A 17300-nucleotide genomic window follows, 5' to 3' on the forward strand; every position below is an offset into this window, starting at 1 on the left:
AGAAAATCCAATAGTGCTCAAGCAATTTCTTCTAATCAAGCTCACATATGCATATCGAAATATAGATGGCAATGAGTATCAACAAGTTCATGAACTTGTATAAACCCCAATGGATAGCAAGACTGAAGTCAAATACTATCTCAAGATTGTGCAAAGTCTAAAGCTACCAGAACAAGTGATAGATATGTCAAAATCAACGCAAGCTAAAATTTAAAAAGCTACACAAAGATCACAACCAAAATCTCTTCCAAAGAGATAGATTTTGTTTGAAAGAACAGCGGATCTCTTAAGATCAAAAGTTACTCAAATGTAGGTAGATAATTCTCAATAGTTGCAAGCAAAAGGTGGAGTGTCACAATCAAACAAGTCAACGTCGACTGAAGCACGTGGTCAAAGCAAAGAAGACACAACAAAATTTCAACCCAAGGACCCCACCAAAGCAAAATCAGTCAATATAGAAAGAAATCATGAGAAGATCAAGTGCAACATTGCTGGTGAACATGAAGAAAAGCTGACAAGTGAAATAAAGCTAGATTTTCAGCTAGATAAGAATCTCATGTCTTTTTGCACTTGTAAAAAATGTGGCCAACTACAGCTGAAAGATGCACCAGAATTCATTAGCATATCTGGAGACAAATGAGCAGAATGCTAGGGAATCATTTCCATTTCCATTGAAGTAGGTGCAAAGACCATCATAGCTCAATTCCATGTGATCAGAGCAAAAGATATAGCACATAACATTATATTGGGAATTCCAATGGCCCAAAAGGTTTTAGAGATACAGAGTTCAAACAATATGCACTCTTCCAAGACAACAAAGAATGAAGACCAAGATTGGTCACCCGCAAAAAAAAAGCACAAAGTCCTCAAGTACAACTCAAATATAGAAAAATGTCAGAGCAAAGTTTATTGGAGATAATTCATCTCCAACCTTAGAAGAGCTTAAAGCAGATCAAGCAACAACATGTGCAATCCAAACACAACAAACAGCAACCACGAAAGCTATTGAGCAGAAAATGCCACCAAAGCCTGAAGTATAGAAGATTGAGGTTGCAGACAAGCAAGAAGCATAAGAAAGTTCAAAGATGTAGGCATTTCCGGTTGAACCAACAAATAGAAGTCTTAGTGGAACTCAAATTCTCAAGTCACCTTCCATAGAGACTCAGCTAAAGCAATAAGACACCACAACAAGAGAAGGACAAGGATCTTCAATAGAACCACCAATGAAGATAGCTATAGTTAATGCTCTACCGGATATAGAAGCAAAGTGCAATATGATTTTAGAGAACATCCATAGAATGCTTGAGATCACTCCAAGTAAGCAAGATAGCCAATCAATGTTAGATAAATCTACAAGTCAAGAAGGAATGATTGCTATTTTTAGCATCCAGAAGCTTAAAGAGTAGGTAAAGTTTCAAGTAAAACCTTCAAAGGAAATGGTTGTAGATGTCATCCTTGGACATCAATGGTTAGACCAACACAAGGCCTATAAAGAAGATACAATGATATTACTCTCTTTTCCTAGTGGTTCCCAACAATAGTTAAAGGTATGGTTAATGTTGGATTCAAAGCTACAAATGTCACAAGAATCAAGGACACAGATTACAGAAAAAGGTAAAGCTAAAGTGGACCTTCCACCAACTGGCACAAAAGGTGTGACATCATATGGATCTACATCAAAGAAACCTCATGGGCCAATTTCTTTAAGCAAGTTGGGATTTAGAAACTTCAAGTCAATTGTTGACCCAAACAAAAACTCTAGGGAGACACCCATAAAAACAAAGGTATATTAGCGCAAGTACTCAAGAAAACAAATGGAAGTCAAGCAAGTGTTTGTTCTGAGCAATCAAGTAAAACTCAGTGATCGAGTGTGGATTAAAGATAGAAGATCAACACAGAGAGAAACAAACATGGGATGGGATAGCATCATAGTAGAGCTTAAAAGAACAAGAGTACTATAGAGGTAATTGACAGATATGGGTACCAAAACCAAAGATCAAGGCATGTGAAGTGCAATTAAGACCTCTCAAGGAGCAAGGCCCACTAGGTATCAACCTCAACATCATTCTAGGATACCTAAGAATCATGTGTACAACAGAGCAACACCGAACGCACCTCAAGTCTACCACAACTCTCAAGAGGATACAAAGTAGAGATGGAATTCAAAGAATCTTCACGCTCTTGAACAAAGGATCTACATTGGATGTACAAAGACTTTGCTACGTGTCAACCAAAGAACAAATATAACTACAACATACTTGCATGAAGATTTCAAGGTCTCGGCAAGAACTTATGCCAAAAAAAGTCAAAAAAGAAGCTATGGAGGTAATGAAGAGATTTGGATTCCTAAGTCTTCCAGTGCTCTGAGTCACAGGACAAATATTGACAATCAATAGAGGCCTACAACAACTTGAAAGACTCCTCTCAACAAGCCTAATTGGACAGTTAAACAAACAATGGAGTCTTCATAGTCAAAGAATGGCAACCCAACCAACAAAGCCACATATTCAAAGATGATGAAACACCTATGGCAAAAGAAACATTCAATGCCAACTTAGTACTTCAATAATCTACTTTTTGAGGATTCAAACTTACTTTTACCTGAAGAAATGTTTGTAGTAAGCACAAGAAGGTAAAAAGTCAAGTGGCCAGGGTGCAAAAAACACTCTTTGGCATAGTCAGAGTCAGACTGCTACGAAATGAGCAAAGCGTCAATCCCAAAGCTTCAAGTCATATTAAACTCTGTGCTAAGATTCATAGTTATTAGGCTGACGATCAAGCTGGAAGAGTTGAGCATATCTAAGTCGTGTCTCTCATGCTGGATGAGGTGAGCATAAGAGCCAAAGTCTATTAAATTAACCTTGGTGGAGTGACGTAGAGTCCAACACTCATGCACAGTGCACACAGTAAGATGAGAACACATATCCTTGATAGCAAAAACCCTTCCTAAAGGGGTGCCAACATGTAAAGCCATGACATATTCTTTCATAGCTACACCTTTCTGAAGAGCCTCTCATAAATCTTTCATGCACATCATATTGTCTTCTATGCATTTTTTTGTATGCATGTGTAGGATGTCCCATCATTGGATATATGCATTAACCACTCTTTTTTGCTTCCACCTATGTGTTGAGATGTCTAGCTCTACATCTTGAGCTGGCATCCACTACGGGTCTTGGCCGCTTATGGCATTTACTCACTGGCGCATTAGGTGACCGACACGAAGGATCTCTGCGAGTGATTCTACAGCTGGACTACACTTATAGTGCTAGCCTAGTACGCTTCTAGCGAGTTCACACTTAGTGACCGCATGTACATATGTGCTACTTTTCAACTTTAGCACTTAGTCATTTTGTACTCTCTTTTCTTAGCGAAGACGAAGAAGAAGCTTTCCATATCTGTGTGCTTTGTGCTTGTCTTGTGTAGCTCTCTTGCATCCTTATTCTTTACATGGTATCAGAGCCTGGTGCAGGCAAGAGAGGCTAAGAGAGCAAGAGCATCACAATCTCTTCGTTTGCAATCCACAACCGGATTCCATGTTTTGTACAAGTTTGGGGTTTTTCGTACAAGTTTCTGAACAGGTCTCCAAAGTGCAGTACACAGAGATTTACTGTACAAGTACAGTGGTTGTATGTACGCTTGATTGTGGACACTCGTTTAGTGTAGAAAGCGTTACAGGTACCACGATAGCAGGTTCAGCAGATTTGCAGGTTTTTGCAGATTGCAGCTATTTTGTCTTAGTGCTCCAAGATGCATGACGGTTTCAGTCAGATTGTCACTGAGAAGCTTGAGAAAAATAACTACCCTGCATGGAAGTTCAGAATAACAAATTTCCTAAAAGGAAAAGGTTATTGGGACTATGTAGAAGGAGACAATGAAAAGGAACCAGAGATTTCTGAGGCAAATGCTACAGCAGAACAAAGAAAAGATTTGAGGAACTGGCAACAAGGCCAGAGCAAAGTGATGTATTGGCTTTCTATGAGCATCACAGATGGCATGATGGGCTATCTACAGGATGTTGAAACCCCCACCATTGCATGGAAAAACTTAGCCAGAGTATTCGAGGTGAACACCAAGGCCAGGAAGCTTCAGCTAAAGTCTGAGCTAAATCAGGTTAAGAGGAACAATCTCTCCATCAATGATTATGCCTTGAAGATCAAGAGTATCATTGAGGCTCTTGGATCTATTAAAGTCTCAGTGGAAGACGATGACATTGTCTGTGCATGCTTGGATGGTCTAGGAGATGAGTATGTACATTTCAGGTCTTCCATGAATACAAGAGATGACATCCCTGTGTTCCAAGATTTGCTTTCTATGCTTATTCTTGAGGAGAAGAACCTTGATCTTGACACATCTTCTTCTCGTGGCAAAAATAGGTCTGAAGGCCTTCTATTCTAACTCCAATAGAGGTAGAGGTCGTGGTCGAGGCCCAAGTGGTTGCAGGGGCCAATTTCGAGAAGGTCAATCAAATCAAAACAATATAGGTGGCAGGGGAAACCAGTCTCAAGGCAGGGGGAGTCAAAGAGGTCGTGGTGCAGGATCAAGCAGGCAGCAACATACTGCAGATAGCAGAGAATGTTGGACTTGTGGTGAAAAAGGTCACATGTCACGTGACTGCCCAAAGGGAAAAGCAAGTGGAAAGAGAGAACAGGGCAACTATGCATCTGCTAGCAGAGATGCAGATGACAGCAGAAGTGAGCGCATGTTTGTTATGCAACATGTAACAATGACTGTAGAGAATTCCACCCAAGATGATGTTTGGTATGTGGATTCAGGTGCCTCTAATCACATTACGTCTCGTGGAGAGTGGTTTAGAGATATGCGCAAACCAGATGTGTCAGGATATGTGCAAACAGGAGATGACACAGTTCACCCCATTTCTCATGTAGGGGACATACCTCTAAATACAAAGAATGGAAAATCAAAGTACTTAGCAGATGTACTTCATGTCCCAAACATTACAAAGAATCTTGTTTCTGTTGGACAAATGGTTGAGCAAGGTTTGCAGGTTTGCTTCAATCCGAATGGCTGTTATGTAGAAGATTTCTAGAATCGCTGTAAGCTGATCACAGAGGGCAAATGTGTGGGCAGAATGTTTACACTGAATGTAGACATGCCTGAGGTAAAAGCTGCATTATTTGCACAGGGCACAGGTGTTGTGGCTGATGTTGAAATTTGGCACAAACGCATTGGCCATGTCAATGAGCAGAGATTGCGCAGAATGCAATCAAAACAGATTGTAAAAGGTTTGCCCAAATTCAAGGTGGATGGTATGCATAAAGTGTGTGTAGCATGCTAGTTTGGAAAACAATCAAAGGGCTCATTTCCACATGAGCGCAATGTATGTAAAAAGCCACTTGAGGTGGTGCACACAGATGTTTGGGGTCCAACCGATACTGCAAGTATACATGGTTGCTGGTATTATGTCTCTTTCATTGATGACCATAAAAGGAAAGTATGGGTCTACTTCATGCGTGACAAAAGTGAAATGTTTGGTCACTTTCAGGACTTCAAAGTCATGATTGAGAAGGAGGCAGATATGCAAATCAAGACATTGAGGTCAAATGGAGGGGGAGATTACTTCTCCAACGATTTTTTAGATTTTCTGCGAATGCATGGTATACACAGGCAGTTTACATGCAGATATACTCCACAGCAGAATGGGGTCGCAGAAAGGAAAAACAGGCACATTGCAGAGGTTGCACGTGCATTGATGAATGAGAAGAACATGCCTCATCATTTCTGGGCTGAAGCTGTAAATACAACTGTGTACATTATGAACAGGACACCTACAGCTGCGGTGCATGATGTAACACCTGAGGAAAAGTTTGCAGGTACAAAGCCTGATTCGGCACACTTGAAAGTGTTTGGCTGCATAGCTTACATGCATGCACCAGATGAGTTGCGTAGGAAATTGGATCGTAAAGCAGAGAAATGTATTCTTGTGGCATATTCCCTTGAACAAAAGGGGTACAGGTGCTACAATCCTACTACACGAGAATTACGAGTGAGAAGAGATGTAGTATTTGATGAGATGACCAGCTGTTACAGTAATGCACATGGCACTATTGGGGCTGATGTAAAAGATGAAGTGGTTGTACAAAATGTGAGGCCACAGTCACAGGTTTTGAGTGGACCACAAGAGTCCTCTTCTCGTGGCTCTGTTGAGAAGCCATGGAATGGTAGACTACGTACGTAGGTTAGTCCATTAGCAGGTACAGGGAATGTATCATGAAAAGGAAAGGAAAAGGTTGATGAACCTCCCTTTATGGCTAATGCATCATCAGGTTTTTCACATATAGACATGGATTCAGATGGTTCTGAAGAAAGTCTTGATGAGGAATTTGGAATTCCGGCTGTCAGGACACCTGGTGTAAGGAAAGTACAAGAAGATGCTAAAGGGCAAAGGAGTGATCCAGGACCGTGCAGATCTAACAGAGTCAGAAATCCAGTTCAAAAATTGACTTATGATGGGTATCTAGCACATCACCAAGCCTACATGGCTAAGGTGATGCAGGATGTGGAGCCCACATGTTTTGAGGATGCAGTTGAAAATGTGCATTGGGATGATGCAATGAATGAAGAGATGGCTACATTGGAAGCAAACGACACATGGGAGTTGGTGCCATTGCCAAGTGGCAAGAAATCTATTGGCTGTAAATGGGTGTATAAAACAAAGCATAAGGCTGATGGTAACATTGAGCGTCACAAGGCAAGGCTGGTCGCAAAGGGTTATGCACAGACGTATGGCATAGACTATGAGGAGACCTTTGCTCCAGTGGCAAAGATGACGATTGTGAGAGCTGTCATAGCAGTGGCTGTATCTAGAGGATGGATTATGCATCAAATGGATGTAAAGAATGCCTTCTTGAATGGTGAGTTGCAAGAGGAAGTGTATATGGATCAACCACCTGGTTATGTCGATCTAGGTTACCCAGATTATGTATGCAGGCTTCTCAAAGCTTTGTATGGTTTGAAGCAGGGCTCTAGAGCATGGTATGACAGGATTTCCACGTATCTTGTCAGTATTGGTTTTAGGAGAGCTCATGCTGATCATTCACTCTATGTACGTGAGAGTGATATGGGGATTGTGGTCATTACCATATATGTAGATGACCTTATTATTGTGGGTGACAATTCTATGGAGATTGACCATGTGAAGGGTCTTCTCAAATAGGAGTTTGAAATGAAAGATTGGGCGAGTTGCGCTACTTTCTTGGCATTGAGGTGATCAGGACTCCAGAGGGTGTATGGCTTTCATAGAGACAGTATGCTTTGGACATGTTGTCAAAGTATGGTATGGCTGATTGTAAGCCAATTTCTATTCCCTTGGATGTGAATGCAAAGCTGAGTGCAGAGAAGGGTGATGTTGTTGAGGATGTCAAGATGTACAGGAAGATTGTAGGTAGTCTAATCTACTTAACTATCACGAGACCAGACTTGAGATACACAGTAGGCTTGAAGAGTCAGTTCATGCAGCTTCCGAGGAAGCCACATTTGGATGGAGTACGACGCACACTTCGGTATGTGCAAGGGACTCTTGACTACGCATTGTTCTATGTAGCAGATGTGCCATTAGCATTGTATGGGTATACAGATGCAGATTGGGCAGGTAGCATTGTTGATATGAGATCTACGAGTGGCTTCATGTTCTCTTTTGGGAGTGATTCTGTTACTTGGAGCAACAAAAAGCAACCTACGGTTGCTTTATCGAGCACAGAGGCCGAGTACAGGGGTGCAGCAGTTGCTGCGTGCGAGGTAGCTTGGCTACGCACATTACTTGAGGACTTGGGAGTGTAGGTTGGCTCAGAGTGACAAACTCAGCAGCATGCAGTTGGCTAGGAACCCAGTGTTCCATGCCAAGACCAAGCACATAGAGGTCCATTACCACTACGCTCGAGAGCGAGTGTTGGCAGGCGACATCGACTTGGTCTACGCCAGCACAGAGGAGCAGATAGCGGATATCTTTACCAAGGCCCTCGGAGCTAAGAATCTTGACGTTTTCGGACTATGCTTGGACTTTGCGACATGCAGAGCTCGAGGGGGAGTGTTGAGATGTCGAGCTCTACATCTTGAGCTGGCATCCACTACGGGTCTTGGCCGCTTACGGCATTTACTCACTGGCGCGTTAGGTGACCGACATGGAGGATCTCTGCCAGTGATTCTACAGCTGGACTACACTTATAGTGCCAGACTAGTACGCTTCTAGCGAGTTCACACTTAGTGACCGCATGTACATATGTGCTACTTTTTAGCTTTAGCACTTAGTCATTTTGTACTCTCTTTTCTTAGCGAAGAAGAAGAAGAAGCTTTCCATCTCTGTGTGCTTTGTGCTTGTCTTGTGTAGCTCTCTTGCATCCTTATTCTTTACACTATGCACCTTGATTGGACTACAACAGTAAAACCAATGTTCCATCATGCTACCCTCCTATATTTGCTACCCTTTTATTTCCATATCCATCAACAAATAATCTCTTCAGTACTTTAATAATATTTCTCATGCTCATATGTACTCAAATAATGTGTGTATCCCAAAGGAACTTTTTCCCCATTGAGTTTTTTTCCTTTGGTTATCAAGGTATTAGACCCAATTTAGATCCTCGCCATTGTACTTATCTTGTACATACTCTTAATAATTAAACAAAAGCCTCATCATATGTTGCTACGACGGACAAATCCAACATCATCTCACACATCAAAAAAAAAATTGGACTAATGAAGATGCTATACCAGAATGAACCTCATCAACAAATTTAATGAGAAATGAAGATAGCCCATTGACAACCAATCAAAAACCTTCCACAGCCTCCATGGAAACTTCTCAATAGTGCCCAAGGACGGGTACTAAAATCGAAAGGGGAGAATGTTAGTTGATCTGACATCAGTTAACAAAAGCTGCTAAAGGCCCAAGCCTTACGAAGCACGTCAAAGATAAGGCTTTCTAAGGCCCAAGCCTTACGAAGCACGTCAAAGATAAGGCTTTCTAAGGCCCAAGACTTACAAAGCACCTGAAAGATAAATGTGGAGAAACAATGAAGATTGGAGTTACATGTAACATTTAATGGTCTAGTAACTTGTGTGTAGTGGAAAATAGCATGAACATAGTGAGCATTTCATTAGAATAGATTGCTAATGAGAATAACAAGAGTGCTTGGGTGGAGAGAGAAACAAAAAGTATAACACCTAGTTAGATAGCATGAACAATACTTCAAAAGAGAGAGAAATTAAGCAATTGACAACAGTTGAGGATCGGATTTTCATGGAGCCGGTCCCCCCTCCAAAAGGCTTTGTATTATGGTTTCTCCCATCAAGAGAGACATTTTACAATACAATTCTTTGTGTTCCTTTAATACTCGCTAGTGCAATGAAGATGGAAACTTCAAGCACTAAGCAAAACACTTATCAAACACAACATCAATTCCCTCACGGTCTCAGACCCAAGACCTCACACACCTTCGAAGATGGTGAGAGCTAGCGGGGTATGAGAGTAGATTGAGAGGAAGAAGGAGTAGCCTCACGAGAAAGATGCATATTAGCATAGCTTAGCTTAGTAATTAGCATGGTAGAGGAGATGAGCATGCATTGAAGCTTTGCTATTGGTTGGATTTGCATCACAAAGGCAAGAGTTGTTGGTGTAGGCCTCCCTTCTCACAATCTTGGAGTAGGTGATAAGCTTTCCATTAAAGCTTGAGAAGAGAGAGAGAGAGAGAGAGAGAGAGAGAGAGAGAGAGTCTTCTTACTCTACACATGAGCTTGTGTGGGTGTGTGTGGATAATTCCCCTTGAAAAATCAGCCCCTCTCTCTCTTGGTCGACCCCTCTTGCTATTTGCTCTTGCTAGCATCTCATTGGACGTCCCCAGGCTTAGCCAATAGGATTTTAGGAGCATGAGTGATAGCCTTCTGACATGTGTCCCCCTTTCCCCTTGTGAGAGCTTTAGGTAATTAATTAATTCAACTAAACTCTCATTGGACCCCTTTGCCTCCTGGCCAATAGGAATAAGCCAAGCGATTGGTTTCCCCTGAGCCTAAAGGAGATTCTCCTTTCAGGGAATTTGACATTGGGATCCATGCAATCAAACCATGGTGCCCCTAGGATTGCATCCTCATGCTTGAGAGGAGAGATAAAGAAGTTCTCTTTGTCCACATAGCTTTGAACATGGAGCCTCAATTTCCCGACTAAGGGAGTGGCTGAATCTTCTTGCCCCTTGAAAGCACCATCTATGGGTAGGACATCTCCCATCTCGTAAGCTTGTATGCCTAGCTTGGTGGCCACCTTTGTGGATATGAAATTTTGAGTAGAACCAAGGTCAAAGAGAATAAAAGCATCATGTTCTCTTACCTTTCCCCAAGCATGGCATAGAGGAGATCCTTTGTGGTGAGTTTCCTCCTCTTGGATTTCGACCAAGGTAGCTCTAGGAGGCTCATGGCGGGTGTTCTTTTGGGGACAAGCGCGGTATGCATGCCCTTGCTCGCCGCACTTGAAACAGCGGTTATTCTTGCGATAATGCTCAAGCTCTTTAGGAGAGAGTTTGTTTTTACCTTTGTAAACTCCCTTCTCCTTAGCTTTGTTGGAGTTGCCCTTAGGAGACTTTTGGACATTGTCCTTCCCCTTAGGCTCATTGGAACCCTTGTTTTCTATGGGCTTAAAATTTCTTTTAGCCCCCGTTTGGAAATTGATTCGAGAAGCCACCATAGTATGGTGTATAACCGCCGATTTGGTGCGTGGCCTTTGGGAGTTGACATACTCCGCCATTTCTTCAGTTAAGCCCGCACATAATTGTTGCTTTTTCTCTCCAAAATCCAACTTCTTAAAGACAATGGCTTTGAGTTGTCAGTCCCAAAACTTGTCTACATATTTGTGAATGGATTCGTAGGGAGATAGCTTCAAGATTTGTCATTCGGTGAGTACTTTAGCTTTGGCATCGGTGGCCAAAAACTGCTTCATAATGGAAGCTCTTAAAGCTTTCCATGTTTGTGGAGCTTCACTGTTGGCCCATAGGCTAGACCACCATTGTCTGGCGGACTTTTGAAAGTGCATAGCTAATGGCTTAGCGTAGAGGACTCCGTGAAGCCCTCATCTTCAAAAATGCCGCATCGAACTGTTGGATAAAGGCCAAGACTTTGTCGTAGCACCAAAGGTGCCATTGTAGGTAAGGAAGGAGATGCTCTTCCCACCCTCTTTGAACTTCTTGAGCTTGCACAACCTCTTCCACGCGGCATAGGATTTCCTATGGCCTCTTCTTTTTGATGGTTCAAAGGTTGCACCATCACTTTATTCAGAAGGTGAATAATTTGAGGAAGATGGAGAAGAGGTTGACCTCTTTCTCGCATTTTTTTTGCCTTGATCTTCTTTGTCTTCACCATCACTTTCATAAGAGGAAGAGGATGAAGAAAATGGAGAAGAGGATGTCCTCTTTCTCGCCTTTTTCTTCTCTTGATTTTTGTCATCCCTCTTTGAATTATGGTGTGGAGAAGCATGTGATGGTCTTCTCCGTTTTGGAGGTGATGGAGAGCGTTTAGCCCGTCGTCTTCGTGGATCCATCTCCGCTTAGGTGGCAGGAGACTCACTTCTTTCTCATTCCTTCAGTGGGGGCTCTTGAATTCTCCTTTGAGAAGGAGATGCGTCATCAAGGAGAAAATTTCTGAGCCCTTCATATGGATCCTCTTCTTCTTCCCGAATCGGAGAGAGGCCTCTTTTTGAAGTCTCGCAAGGAGGCTTCCTAGGTGCTCTCTCGTCATGGTGGGGAGCTTGGAGAATCCCATGAGCACGAAGCTGCCATTACAGTTCACTTTGGAGGGATGGATTTCCCATGGCTTGTTGAAGTCTAGAAACAAGATAGTTAACAAGCATCGGGGTATCATTAGTAGCCTGCTCATTGGCAAAATCAAAGTTATCAACATCAAGTTCACTCTCTTTACTATTGTCAAGCCATTCTAACAACTTTTAGGTGTAAACTTTTTAGGTGTACTTTGGCACTTCAAGCCCTAGTTGCTACTCCTCTTTACCCCTTTAGGAAAAGCACTCAAGCTACTGTACCCGTGTCTCGAATACCATTAATTGTAAGGAATAGAAGAGAGGGTCGTTCAACACCAAAACAGCACCGGCTCCTGTCAAGCTTCTAATAGCTCAATAGTGGTTAAGTCATAAGCAAGCCCCGTAGGACTCCACTATTAAGACCATAGCTCTCGACGATGATGCCCCTTTAACTGCACAAAGGCAGGCGCATTGTAAGGCTGAAAAATCCCTATCCTACTTACGCACATTCAGTTAATAATACCAACCGTTTATAGCTAGCTTGAGGGCCTCCCTTCTTGAGTAAGAAAAGAGAAACCTTGGGCTCTAATACCAATGTAATATTTAATGGTCTAGCAACTTGTGTGTAGCAGAAAATAGCATGAACATACTGAGCATTTCATTAGAATAGATTCCTAATGAGAATAACAAGAGTTCTTGGGTGGAGAGAGCAACAAAAAGTATACAGTTAGATAGCATGAACAATACTTCAAAAGAGAGAGAAATTAAGAAATTGACAACAATTGAGGAATGGATTTTCATGGAGCCGGTCCCCCCTCCAAAAGGCTTTGTATTATGGTTTCTCCCATCAAGAGAGACATTTTACAATACAATTCTTTCAATACTAGCTAGTGCAATGAAGATGGAAACTTCAAGCACTCAGCAAAACACTTATCAAACACAACATCAATTCCCTCACGGTCTCAGACCCAAGACCTCACACACCTTCGAAGATGGTGAGAGCTAGCGGGGTATGAGAGTAGATTGAGAGGAAGAAGGAGTAGTCTTACGAGAAAGATGTACATCTCCCATTAGGAAAATATTGGACTTCTTTGGGGCCTTGTAAGGTTTGGGATTAAGTTTCTAATTGGTAGAGGGTTAAGGGGACACAAAAAACCTCTTAGTGGTTTTGAGCTAGAATATGTCAGTTTTCAAAAGAAACTGACTAGTGGGGTCTTTGGCCCATATTTAATAGGCCTTGGAAGATGGACCATTGGTTAATTGGAGGGGAAGGTGCAAGTTGTTTAATGGGTAAAAGAGCAAGGCTCCATATGATGTGGGGGTGCAATCTTGACCATTGGATCTTGCACAAGATCAAGGGTGGAGGTTAAAAGGTGCCATTTGAAGTGGGGGCTCAATCTCGGCCTTTGGATCTCAATCAAGATCAAGGGAGGAGGTGAAAAGGCCATTTTGAAGAGAGGGGAGCCCATCCTAGCCACTAGATCTCACTCAAGATGAAGGGTGGAGGTTGAAAGGCGCCTTATGATGATATCCATTGGATGAAAAAAGGATCTAATGGTTGAGATTGAAGCCCCCCCCCCCCCCCCCCTCCCCCCCCCTTCGTCCCTCCCCAATTCAAATTACATTGTACCATCATGTCATCTTCACTTTTCTACCTGTCACCTCCATGTCACACTCTAGAGAGCTTAATTCTTATTGGTTCTTTTATTAAGTGTTTTTAAATGAATGAAACAAGATTTACTCTAGCCTAATTCTCATTGGTCCACCTCCAAGGACATCCAATAGGATTTGAGTACACCTTGTGGGCATCTGGCCTAGAGGGCTGACATGTGTCCCTCTTTCCCCTTGTGTACAAAGGAAGCTTGTGAGTGTGTGTGTGTGTGTGTGTGTGTGTGTGTTTCTCCCTCATCCCCTTGTGTACAAAGGAAGCTTGTGAGTGAGTGTGTGTGTGTGTGTGTGTTTCTCTCTCATCCCCTACTTCTCTCTCATCCCCCACTTCTTGGGCTCGCCCCCTCCTATGTAGGAGTTCGTGAAGACATTTTGGGACACACACACACACACACACACACACACAAAGCATCCAATTTCCTAAGCCTTTGCCCATTGGACACAACCTTTGAATTTTGGAACCTTAGCATTTTGGAAGTCTTAATGGGCTGAACCCTAAGGTCTGTGGAGCCCATTGTTGCACTTAGCTCTTTCGCAGATGGCCCCCCTTTGGATCCCTGTTTTCCCTCCTTTGGATCCCTACTGTGGCCGGTCTGCTAGCTTAACCAATATTCTAGCTTTTTCTCCCCTGGCACTTCCCCATATTAAGTCTTCAGTTTAACATGAGAAAATCATTTAAGAGAATTAGATATTAGTTATTATGATATTACACTTTTTTTACATTTTCCCAAGATGGTCATGTATTGTAATTTTTTATTTTCAAGCCATTGTAATATTGGTAACGCGTTACGAGATCAATGAGAGGTCCAAGTTGTAAAGGATAGGTGTACCTAGGCTGCAGATTCAACGAGATATGGAGCCCTACAGGCCTTGGGCACCCGGGCAATGCATAAATTTTCCCTAGGTATATAAGGTAGTGTGTAATTAGAATTAGGGTTCTTAGCCTCATTTGTGGAGACCACTCTTTGGTGAGAGCTCATAAGATGTGCGGCTATGTAATCCTTGATATTCCCCTTGCTCATGTGACTTGATTTACATTAATCAATGCTTAATTCTCTTTCACTTTTTTTCACTCATACTTTTTATGATTGCTAATGATTCTTTGATTAGCTAGAATATAACTAATTAGTGGTTAATCTCTCTCTAATCTTGTGTAATTTCTCTCTACTCTTTGTGTGTGCATGTAGGTTTGATTGGAGTGCAGATACTCAATAGATCTATGTGTGTGCGCTTGTGATTAGTGTGTTGCATGATGAGATTAGTGATGTGTGCGTCTTTGCAATTGTTAATGTGTGAGATTGGGTTGATTTGTCACACATCGTGGCTTAGCTCCTCGATAGGCCTAGAAACTCACCTCATAAAGTCGCCATTCATGTTTCCATGATTAGCGTTTCCATGTCCTAGGTGGGTAGCTCATCCCTCAGGACTGACATTATTGTTGGTCATTGGAGCTATGCTACGATGGTACCCCCAACAATGTGCAATGTAAGTTGCATACATAGGCCAATCAAAAGTTGCATCACACGTTAGTGATGCCTTTTTTTATTTCACAATCCTCTCCCATATCCCCACTCTCATCAGAAAGAAGGCCCCCACTTGCACATCACCTATGTTGAAGTTGTAGCAGTACTTCTTCATGACACTATTCGACTCATTGCCATTGTCTTTGATAAAGCAAATTTTTCTTAGTAGGCAATGTGCTAAATTGGTTAGTTTGATCTTTCTACCCTCATTTGTCAGATTGGTATCATGGATGTAGTTGATTCCGTAGCGATTGGTGTACAGTTCTATGTCAGAAGCATAGTCAATACCCAGGAAGCCTACATGTTGTGATTGAAATGAATTGATTAGTCAAACACCATGATGATTATTAATGTGCTAAATAGGTGGAAAAGGTGAAGATCAGATGTCCATTGATTGGACAAACAATGGGGGAATGGATTCTGGCCCCTCCCTTGGCCACGTGGTGGGAGCTCCTGCTTCAGGCGAATGTTCCTTGATGCTCGACGAGGCGGCAAAACACACACAAACACACATGTCCCACACATCACAAGAGATGAGTGTGGAGGCGCTAAAGCCTATGAGAACTAGCCCTTCATTAGATTGCAACCCCATGAAGGCTAGGACCAAGCCAATGCCGATGATTAGGGCCAAGCACAGAGGCACCCAGACGAGCTTGGTAAGGCCCACACAAAGATCAACAGGGACGACGTGCGACTCTAATCTGTTCTATGGGTAGGTTCTTATTAGTGAGAGGGTGTGAGGGAGTCTCTCTCTCTCTCTCTCTCTCTCTCTCTCTCTCTCTCTCTCTCTCTCTCTCTCTCTCTCTCTCTCTCTCTCTCTCTCTGGATTGCTCTCCACATGGCATAGGGAGGAGATTCAAGACACTATATTTGTAGGGCCCGGAAGGGGAGACGATACCTTATTTTGCAAATGGGAGGCTAGGTTGGGGGAGGTGAATGGGCAGCTAGCCAGGGGGAGCTAAAGAGCAGGAGAGAGAGAACAAGAGAGCAAGAGTGAACCTAGCTTGCCATCGCCATATATTCTGCAGAAGAGGAGGTGAGAGAGAGAGAGAGAGGGGGGGGGGGGGGGGGGGGGGGGGGGGGGGGGGGGGGGGGGGGGGGGGGGGGGGGGGGGTTCCCAACACTGGCCTCTCAAGGAACCATATTCACATGGCCCCAAGAAATGGCATTCATATGAGTAAATTATTTTGGGGTGAAGACTAGATGAATGTGTGTGTGAGCATCACTCCTCCCTAAATGATGGAGAGAGAGAGAGAGAGAGAGAGAGAGAGAGAGAGAGAGAGAGAGAGAGAGGGAGATAGAGTGTGTGTGTGTGTGTGTGTTAGAAAGGGGGGGGGGGGGGGGGGGGGGGGGGGTTTACTTTCAATACTGGCCTCTCAAACAACTATGCTAGAGCTCACATACCGATGTGTGTGTGTGAACATCACCCCTCCCTAAATGATGATTTATTATTGTCAAAGGTTTTTCCACTCGTCACGGGGTTTTTTTTTTAATTGTAAGATAAGCTCCTAATGGTTGAAGAGAGGACATGAAACTCAGAAGCAACATGAAACTTGAATTGTCAAGAAACTTTATGAGAAGGCAAACCTCAAAGGTACCAAATCATTTTGAATGCAACTTAAAACACACTTGAGAGGGTGCCAAGTGTGCCTTGAAAAACTTATGAGTATGCAGCTTGACAATACGTGGAGATTTTTGTCATCTTCAAGTCTGATGAAGATACACTAATTGTTTTGTGAAATGTGAGATATTGAGGGCTTGCACAAACAAATGATAGTGACAGTGGCAAGTTTTTGATGGTGTGGAGCATAATCAAGGAATTGAAGCTAAGCGACGATCGGCAGAGACTCAAGGAAGAGACTCAAGGAAAGCATGAGGTGGAACGCATAGTGAAGGAACACAAAGATCTTGACACACAGTCAATTTAGGCTATCTTCTTCTACTCGAATTTGTGTCATTTTCTTACATACCCTAAGAGATATAATAGTGAATGTAAGCTCCAATTTTCTCCTCTCCGCTCTACCACCATGTACTACTTAACCATCATCTTTCCAAAAGCTGAAAGAGAGAGAGAGAGAGAGAGAGAGAGAGAGAGAGAGATAAGTTTTCCCCTTATGCTTCGTACCATATGGATATATCTCCCAAGATCTTTAAGAGGAGTGGCTCTTGCAACCCGCCTACGACAGGTCTCGCTCGCTCTTACCAACAATATAACGGTAAAGCCTTTGGCAGTGGCACTTGCTTGGGCATTCCAACACTATCTACATAAGACCTACATTAAGAGAGAGAGAGAGAGAGAGAGAGAGAGAGAGAGAGAGTGTGTGTGTGTGTGTGAGAGAGAGAGCGAGAGAGCG

Source organism: Adiantum capillus-veneris, chromosome 27 (assembly GCF_014529385.1).
Source record: "Adiantum capillus-veneris isolate H3 chromosome 27, ASM1452938v2, whole genome shotgun sequence".
NCBI classification, from domain to species: Eukaryota; Viridiplantae; Streptophyta; class Polypodiopsida; order Polypodiales; family Pteridaceae; genus Adiantum; species Adiantum capillus-veneris.